At 38.6% G+C, this 10321-nt stretch overlaps 1 non-coding gene across 1 annotated transcript; it reads right to left on the bottom strand.

The window, feature by feature from the left end:
- Window positions 1-4279: 4279 nt before the first annotated feature.
- On the bottom strand, window positions 4280-4363 carry Trnas-gga. The gene is given in 2 exon segments: window positions 4280-4314; window positions 4324-4363. It is a non-coding gene; the product is annotated as a tRNA-Ser (tRNA).
- Between the last annotated feature and the right edge of the window lie 5958 nt (window positions 4364-10321).

Genomic DNA, 10321 nt, shown 5'->3' with positions numbered 1-10321 from the left:
AGGGAGATTGAGTCAATAATAATATCACTGAAGACTAAGGGCTCTCATGGATATGATGGCGTGGCTAGCAGAATATTAAAGTACTGTGCTGCATATGTTAACCCTGTATTTAGCCGTATTTGTAATTTTTCCTTTAGGAATGGTCAGTTTCCTTAATGATTAAAGTACTCAGTAGAAAAGCCACCTTGTGAAAAGGGAGACAAGGATAATGTAGAAAATTTTATACCTATTTCTTTGCCAACAGTGTTTGCTAAAGTTATTGAAAAGGCTGTGTATGTAAGGATAATTGAACACTTAATATCACACAATTTACTATCAATTGTACAGTGCAGCTTGAGCAGTCGTTTAAGAACTGGAAATGCTATATTCTCTTTTCTCTGTGAGGTACTGGATGGGTTAAACAAAAAGTTTCGAACACTAGTAACATTGTTTGATTTAACTAAGGTGTTTGATTGTGTTGATCACAAAATATTGCTCCAGAAGTAGGACCATTACAGAATATGAGGAGTAGCTCACAATTGGTTGACCTCTTGCTTTAGCAACAGACAGCAGAACATCATTATTCACAGTGTTAAGAATGGCTGTGATGTGGAGTCTGAATGGGGTACAGTTAAGTGGGGAGTTCTGCAGGGATCAGTGTTGGGGCCACTTCTGGTCCTTAATTACACAAATGATATGCCCTCTAGTATTACAGATAACTCTCAAATATTTCTGTTTACTGATGACACTAGCTTGGTAGTAAATGATGTTGTGTGCAACATTGGCTCGGATTTAAATAGTGCAGTTCATGACAAGTTCACAGCTTGCAGAAAATAAACTAACACTAAATCACAGTAAGACTTACTTTTTATAGCTTCTAACACACAGTTCAACAATCAACAAAACCTTACGTTTTAACTTCACAGAATGGGTATATGATTAGTGAAACTGAACTGTTGAAATTTCTAGGCATTCGAAGAGATCATAAACTGTCTTGTAAAGCCACGTTCACGATCTTGTTCAAAGACGTAATGCTGTCATTTTTGCTATTCGAACGGTATCTGAAGTAAGTGATCGTTCGACACGAGAATTAGTCTACTTTGCTTATTTTCATACGCTTATATCGTATGGTATTATAGTTTGGGTTAACGCTTCACATTCTAAAAGGATATTTTTGGCTCACAAACGGACGGTTGGACTGTTAGGGCAATAAGTGGTGTGAGTTCACGAACCTCGTGTCGAACCCTGATCGTGAGTCTCGGTGTTTTGACATTGGCCTGTATATATATATATATATATATATATATATATATATATATATATATATATATATATATACTCCTTACTATCATTTCTTGATAACAATATTAGCTTATTCCGAAGAATAAGCAGCTTTCACTCATTTAATACTTGGCGGAAATAAAACCTGTGTTTGTATCGGACTTCCATAACTCTTGTGCAGAAAGGTGTGCAGTATACTGCTGCATCCATTTTTAATAAGCTACCACTCAAATTTAAAATCCTTAGCAATAATCCACGCGCTTTCAAATTGAAACTGAAGAGTTTCCTCATGGGTCACTCCTAGTATTCTATCGAGGGTTTCATTGAAAAATTTAACTGATTCTTGTTTACTTAAACTTATGGACTGACATTTTTCGGGTCCATAAACATTGTATATTTTCTGTTATTATTTTTATTTTGTAATTTCATATACCGACACATAACATGACCTAGGATGTTTGTTCCTCAGTTTTGGTCCTACCCATATGTTCAGAATAATGATAGTCACCATGACTGGAGTAACAGCAGTCGTTGTGTAAAATGGCTCTGAGCACCATGGGACTTAACTTCTAAGGTCATCAGTCCCCTAGAACTTAGAACTACTTAAACCTAACTAACCTAAGGACATCACAGACATCCATGTCCAAGGCAGGATTTGAACCTGCGACCATTGCGGTCGCGCAGTTCAAGACTGTAGCGCCTAGAACCGCTCGGCACCACGGCCGGCGTCAGTGTGTCAGTTGATCATCATTACACCCAATGATATCCATCATCCACATGTAATATGGAGGGGGAAGGATAGTGACAGATTGTTTTAGTTTTGCTGTAACTTTGAGTGAAGCATGTCAAAGTTCCGCTGTAAACTGAGAGGCAACTTGTCACCGTTTTGCTGTAACACGGAGAGCAACTTGTGACAACTTTTCTGTAACATGGGGCAACTTGTCACAGTTTTCCTGCAACGTGGAAAATTGTTACAATGAGGTGTCTGCCAGAAAAAGTCTCCGCTTGCCTGGTTGGTGTCATCATTAGACTCACCGATATATGCACATTCATAATGACACAGTCTCCTTGCTTGTCATGCTTGAATTGAGTTGAGATAAATGCACGTGTGTAGTAATGAGAGTCACCATTTCAACTTACCATCATTATCCCATTCAAAAGTACCTGAGACCCTATTTCGGCCACCATATTGCGGGTGCTGGGTAACAGAAGTTACCATGTTAACTGACCACCCAAAAACATCTAAAATGGTAACATTGAAAAAGGGTTGCACTGCAAAATGCTGTAACATGTGGCAACTTTCTTACAGTTAGGCTGCGTCATGAAGGGCGACTTGTTATTCCTTTGCCATAATATGGCAGCTATATGTTATGGTTTTGCTATAACATGGGCCAACTAGTATACGAGTAGTTCTTCTGTAGCATAGCGGACAACATTTTATAATTTTGCTATGACAACGGACAACATTTTAGTTTTTCTGTAACATGGAGAGCAACACCAATAGCTGCTACCTTCAGTAGCTGACATTCGAATTAGTGGTATTAATACATAGTACAAAGACCGAACTAAGTTAATCTATGAGTACTAGCTTATAATATACTTCATCGTTGCCAATAAGTGAGTTGTGGCAATTTTAATAAGCAATACTGACAATTTACAGGTGGAAATATTTAATTTAGAGGTGCACTGTGAATAATGAACTTTTAATTAGCAATAAAAATGTGTTTTGGAAGCATTACTTCCATGAAATTCAGCTCATAGTATCATAAATATTATCTCTCGGGAGCTATGATGGCAATCAAATGTCAAAAAATTACCAATTGTTGTTGTAGTGGAAGGTGTTCAATGTCATAATGGAAGGGTGAATGGTAATAAAATTCAAGCATATGGAATATCTTCATGAATACTTGAGTGGCACCTATGAACAGCATATTAACCTAGATGACAAAATACGAAGCTAATGTCGAAACAATCCTAAGGAACAGGATCGCGATTATTTTCGATGTGGTGATCCTAAGCTGGAGTGCGAGCAACAAGGACATATCGTTCGTTGACGACACAGCCGTGTAAAGCATAGTTTTATCTTTAAGTAACGATACTCTGACAGTAAAATTGGCCGAATATTCACATGGTGTAATCAATAGCAGTGTCTCTTAAACGTGTATAAATACATGTCAGTAAACACCAGTAGTAGAGATAAAATCGTAGAACTGGAGTACAGCATGATATTAAGGTAACAACAAGAAACAAGAGTGATAGTCACAGGCAGCCAAAATACCTTTTCGGCATAACGGCAGTGTCCTCAATAGCGATTCACTTCTCCAGGCAGTGGCTATCCTTAAGGAAATTCTGACGCCAGTCAAGTATGCAGTAGTGCTTGTTTTCTGCATCTGGAAGCACATTGACCTTGTACATATATATTCACAGGCTAGCCGAGCACGCTAAGCATCAAGGACCGCTGTGTGACAGTCCATACTATGGGGTCACGGATGCTCCTCTGATACAGCTACCATCACCACAGCCAGGCTGCGAACCAATGACCGCTAAACGTTGACCTGACCCTCAGGTAGCCTTCACTCTGCTGCTGTCTCCACGAGGCTGCCTGCTCGAGATTCTACTTTTGCCTCATGGGCTGAGGTACAAACTAAAATCCTGCCAGCCACATGTGAGTAGCACCAATTCACGGTTCGCCACCCTCATTACATATTATCTGCCACTAGGGTGGCCACTGGCCCACCTAATTCTAACCACCCGTGGTCACTTCTCTGAGGAAGAGCAGCGAGTCTACACTGTCGTGCCTAGATCGAGAATTTAACACTTATCCTCTGTCAGATGACAGTACCTGCAGGCACTACGTTTGTGTAAGAGGACCAATAAACAACTCTGATAGCATCGTGCTGCCTTCATCAAATGGTTAGAATGGCTCTGAGCACTATGGGACTTAACATCTGTGGTCATCTGTCCCCTAGAACTTAGAACAACTTAAACCTAACTAACCTAAGGACATCACACACATCCATGCCCGAGGCAGGATTCGAACCTGCGACCGTAGCAGCCACGCGGTTCCAGGCTAAAGCGCCTAGAACCGCTCGGCCACATGGGCCGGCGTTCTGGAAAATCATTGGATCGCCATCAGAGAGGTTGGTGATGATGTCAGCATATCCTTTCGCTCATGTCAAGCAATTTGTCGGATGTTTTTGACATGAAATGCGTAGCAGCAAAGTTTGTTCCGAAATTGTTGGACCTCCACCGTAAACGACGTCGCATAAATACCTCCCCGGAATCGCTGAATGAAGTCGACAGCAGTCCAGTATTTATAAAGAAGGTTGAAAAAAATAATGATAACCGGGTATACGGGTATGACGTTGAACCCAAGGCCACATTATCCCAATGGAAACTGCCTGAAAAGCCAAGACCGCAAAAAACTCGACACGTTCGATCATACTTCGATTACAGTGCATCATGTTTTCCTGCTTTATGGTCGTACGGTTTGTAAGGAGAACTACCTAGACGCTATGCATCATTTTCGTGAAACAATCCAAAGAAAATGACCGAACTGTAACAAAACCACTTGTGGAAACTGCATGACGACAATGCTCCCGATCCCACCTCAATGCATGTTCGTGATTTTATGGCGAAAACAAAACCGTTATGTTACCTGTGCCACCGTATTCGCTGGACATGGCCCTCTCCAATTTTTTTCTGTGACTGAGGCTGATGACAACCATGAAAGGACGTCATTTTGTCACCACTGATGAGATAAAAACAGAATCGCTCAAGGAGCTGAACACCATAATGGAAAGATTGTTCCAGAAGTGCTTCCAAGATTGGAAAAAGCTCTGGCATAGTGTATTATATCTGAATAGGATTACTTTGTAGGGGACCAAGTTGATGTTGATGAACAAATAAGAAAAACAAAAATTCCCGATACATTTTGATCACGCCTCGTATGCTGCCCCATGATACGCTGAAGTTAGCTATGAAAATCCTCTGAAAATTCGTCTAGTAGTTTCGAAGATTAGCATGCTCAAACAGACAGACCCGACCGGTTTAGACAAAACTTTAAATTACGAACTTTTTTATCCATGATCTGATTCTGATGTGGTGGAGCCTACATATTTCCTCAATCCACGCTCAAGTTAGCTGTGGAAACGCCTGAATTTTCGTCTTGTGGTTTTGGAAAAAAGCGTGTTCAAACAGACAGTCAAAGTTTTTACATGTACTATTAGTATGTAGAAGATGTATGTATGTTTGAGCTAGATGTTTTTATTTAACAATTTGAAAAATTCTTCGCCAGTTTTAGGTGATCCATGGACGAACAAATAAATAAATACGAGATCGTTAACGATATTGTTATAAACTTAGTCACATCTCTGAAATATTTACACATAATAATAAAACGAAACGACATGGCGCGGAAATAACATTTAGTGAAGCAAATTGCCAATATGCATTCAAACAATTTTGCGAAAATGGGTGGAAAAGTCACTTTAACGCCCTACTCAGAAAAATTGACTACATTAGCGATCAGACAGTTAAGTTCAAATGGCACTTATAGAGTATTGTGGACACCAGTGCTCTACAATCTAGCAGAACGGATCTTATCAACAAACTGAAAATATACTCAGTGAAGCACAGAACGGCTACGAAACGTTGTGTCTTAGGAGACTGAAAAACTATTGAAACGAAGCACCCGTGGCTTATATTTAAATACGTGAACAGTTCTGCACTTCCTAGTACGCATTCTAAAAACCACATGTGACTATATTATGAAGAAGTGTGCTTATCCTGTTACCTGTTAGTTGTTTTGAGGTTAGGTACACTTATTATCAGGCCTTTCCAAAGTTGCATGGCTTGTGATTTCTCATCTTTACTTTTCTGTGACTGTGAAAAACACCCATTTCTGCGTTTATGACTATCGAAGGTCCGTATTCGGAAGCAGAGTTGAATGACGTACCTACCTGAGCCTAGCACTCTGCAAGGAAACGGTTATATTCTTGCTTTAATATCCGTAGACTGTGATGTCCCGCAAAAAGAAATCAATTTTCCTTTACATAATTAAAGCCTTTCAACTACAGAGTAATTTTTTTCGTATTAAGGGAAGTTGGAAGGCCCTATCCCAACAAAGTTAAATTTAGTGACTTGGCCTCCCTGTATTTCAGGAACCACTGTAGCAATTGACATGAAACTTTTACAGGGCATTAAACTGTATGTTCTGAGTCTACTGAACTACAATAATTGCACTTCAGGCACTGCTTTCGGAAATACAATTTTTTAATTACACGGTTAATATTTTGTTTACTTTTTTTGTACGTTATGCTAAATAATTTTAATTATACATAACATTATGTTCCTCATTTAGTTCAGCAGACTCAGCGTATGTATGTTATTACTCCATGAAAATTTTAATACTCTACTCGAAGTGGTTTCTGAAATTTAGAGAAAAATGCAACAGAAAATAAAAATTTTTAGGATTGGCCTCTAAAGTTTCAAAAGACTGTAACTCACTTAAAATTTGCTTAATTTTTTTTTTAGTCACCCAGAAGAACCCTGCACCACACTGTGTGTCAGCCTCTTGATCTTTTACAAGTTTTTTCTTCTTTTCTTCTATCTGGACTCCTTAGTGGCTAACTGTGTTGCATACTCCGCTTTATCAACGCGAACCTTGTCCACCCGTTCAAGTTCTCTGATGCAGTTTGCTCCAGGATTGATTCCCATATGCTGTAGGACTTTAACTCTACCAATGTTGCCAACATTGAAAGCAATAACAGAATTACTGTCCCCCCACTTTAGTGTCTTCATTCCAACAAAAACATTTTTTGGTAAGAGAGTCTATATACGACTATTGAACGACTCATTAGGATTTTGAGTCTGACCATGCAGACATTTCTTCAGTAATTCAGGATTTGCCAGGTCTCTGTACATAGGTTTTATGATACCCATGACTACTTCTGGGGTGGAATGTTTATGGCTGTGTGAACTGTTTGAGTACTGGGCATTGCGGTAATCGCACCATGAATCAGGTCCAGGAGGGCAAAGATGGTGTACTGGTTTTTGATCAGTTGACAGTCTGTGGGAGAAGGTAGCCCATACTGCCTGCTTCATTTTCAACAGATCCTCAGTATTATTTCTAATGGCCATCCCATAACACTGTTGTAGTTCATCAATTATTTTGTCTGTCAGCCTGACTCTTATGGTTTTAACATCAGAAAGTGTCTTGTCTCTCAAACTTCGTTTTAACTTCCTCGACCTGGTGCTCATCGTCTTCTGGATATGGCCAATACAAACACGTAACCTAACCTTTATAACACAGCAATCCACAGCTTTCTACATAAGAAATTATTGATTTCGCTAGGTCTTGATGAAATGCACGTACAAATTTTAACATTTTCAACAGATGTAAATTATATTTAAAAAATAAAATAAAATACTTCCCATGTGAGTATATATATCATTTTATTCAGAAAATTGCAAATTCTATAATTAGATAAAAATCCGAAAATGTGAAAAAAAATTTCCGTTCTAACTCCGCTTAACTTCTGAGGATCTATACGCCATGTTTGGCAAGGAGTAGAAAGTACTTGGATTATATGTATAAAGAACAACCAGCAACCAGAAACGGACTTTTGCATAAAATACGTTTAAGAATGTCGTGGATATCGTTACGTAGTGCGAAAAAATTTACCATTGAAAGATGTAGTTGTTTATTAACGTCATTGTGATGCTTTATTCCAAAGATACCGGGTTTTAATGGACACCGACAGCCTTTCCCTGGAATTCAGAAATTTGTCTAAACCCTCCCTCTGTCGGTAGCGAAACTACTCATCATCTCGTATTTCAGAAATCAGAAATTTGCTATTGGGATCATTCGAGTGGATAACACAATCCAGATGAATATTATTCAAACAGAGTCTGAGCAATCGTATTACGAAACTATGAAGAATATTGATTATTTCCCCCAAGTCACAAGCCAAATTCCAGCAGTGCTCAGCTGTCCGTCAGATTTAATAAAACAGTTCTTGGTATGAGATTTGCACATTTTTAAAACATTTAATTGAATTTGTATATTCTTACGCACATTATTCGTATATAAAACAACAATCAATAAACAGTGATTTTAAACAGATATTCCTGTAGACGGAGTAGCATTAAAACGTGGTTCCTATTTTGTCATCGTGATCAATAGATTCTGTAGTAATTACAACAAAAAGTGTATTATAAACATACATTAGACCTACTGTAAAAACTAAAGATCCATCTCTTTTCCAAAGCAATTATAACAAAGCCAATTTGTTGTGGTGACTGCTGGATAGCTTTCTCTGATTCAGTTCACAGATGCAGCACCTTCCCAACTATAGAAGCTACTTAACGCCATAGACACATGGTCTTTTCCGAATGTATTTCTGATCAAAAAGCTATTCTGGTACCTAGAGTCGGACGTTTTACGTGGTTTTAGAGTTCCTGTGGCGACATTTCCATAGAAACTTTCACCCACTAACATTTATTTCTTTATTCGTAACCAAGAACTTAGACACCAATTCTCATAGGTTTAACTTAAAAGTTTAATACGACAAAAGATTTTCATCAATATTTGCATCTCCTACTGCACCAGCTTAGGCACTGAGTTTCAAAAAACACTGAAACATGTACCAGAATTTTTTTTATATCCAACATAGAAGCCTGATACAAATTTTCAATGATTCTTTAAAAATGCTCCATACCAAAATATTTTGATAGGATTTCTTATCCCCATAGGGGTTCATTAAAAAAAAAAAAAAAAGCAAACACGTATTTTTCGCTAACCGAAAAATCAAATACTAATTTAGGTAAATGGAGCTTTAAAAAAAGCACCAGTACTTCTTTAACAATTTATGTAGAATAACTTCCACTCACTGTTACCCGAACTTAAGGATTGAATTTCCAAAACTGCTGAAACAAGATTCTTTTAACTTCTGCCCGAGAAACAGTTTTCATAGTTCTAGCTAAAGAATTGTCCTATTTTTAATTTTATTATTAATTCCTTGCGTGGAGCATAGGGCAGCAACAATGGATGGCCCTTTTCTTCTGTCTTCTGCAAGTATTGTCACTTCTGCTCATCCTATTCCTTGCTGCTGATCTTCTGCTTCACGCCTCCACGTCATTTTGTGTGCCTCGGCTCCCTCAGGGATTCTATAAATTGCTTCCTTCGCAATGTGTTAATTTGATCTCCTAAGTGTATGTCCTAACCATTGCCACTTCCTGCTTCTTATTTTCAGCTCAACTGGCTACTGGTCGGTTCTTTCCGGAGAGTGTTTCGTTAGAGAAGCCATTTGTTAGACCTCCATATCCCCATGATGATCGTCAGACATCTGTTGTCCGATGTCTGCAGCTTATGGATTAACTGCGTCGTCAGTTTCCATGTTTCACATCCATATAGAAGCACAGGTTTTACATACTTTCTAATATCCGCAATTTGGTCCTCAATGTTATTTCCATTGACCTCCAGATAGAGCTGAGAGTTGTCAACGCCCCTTTTGCTTTGTTGACGCGGCAGTTAATGTCCTCTGTTGCACCACCATATGGTGTAATCCTACTTACAAGGTACCGACTTTTTTCACCGCAAGTTTCAGATCTTCTACTTCCTTTTGCATATCGTTGAGGCTGCGGTATAGAAGGCAAAGGTTTTCACCAAAATCTAGGTCTGACAGGCGTGTTCCATTGCTCCATTTTATTCCTCTCACTTTATCCATTGTTTGTGTCATTACATAATTCAGTACTACGTTAAATAGTATCGGTGAGAGTATGCTGCCGTTCTTAACTTTTGTTTTGACTGATATTGGATCTGAAGGCAGACCTTGATGCTGAACCTGGCACGTGTAGTTTTAACACATGCACTTGTCAGGAGCAATTATTTTCTTGGGATTTCCAAAAGTTTGCAATGAGCTCCATATTTTTGTTCTGATTACATTATCGAAGGCCTTAGCATGTAAAGCGGCGATTGATATTCATATGAATATTCAGCTATTATTCTCAAGATGTTTATCTGGTCAACGTAGGGGCGACTTTCCCTGAATATTGTCTA

The sequence above is a fragment of the Schistocerca piceifrons genome, chromosome 6 (genome assembly GCF_021461385.2).
Source record: "Schistocerca piceifrons isolate TAMUIC-IGC-003096 chromosome 6, iqSchPice1.1, whole genome shotgun sequence".
NCBI lineage: Eukaryota > Metazoa > Arthropoda > Insecta > Orthoptera > Acrididae > Schistocerca > Schistocerca piceifrons.
This window is presented reverse-complemented; position numbering and strand designations above follow the sequence as displayed.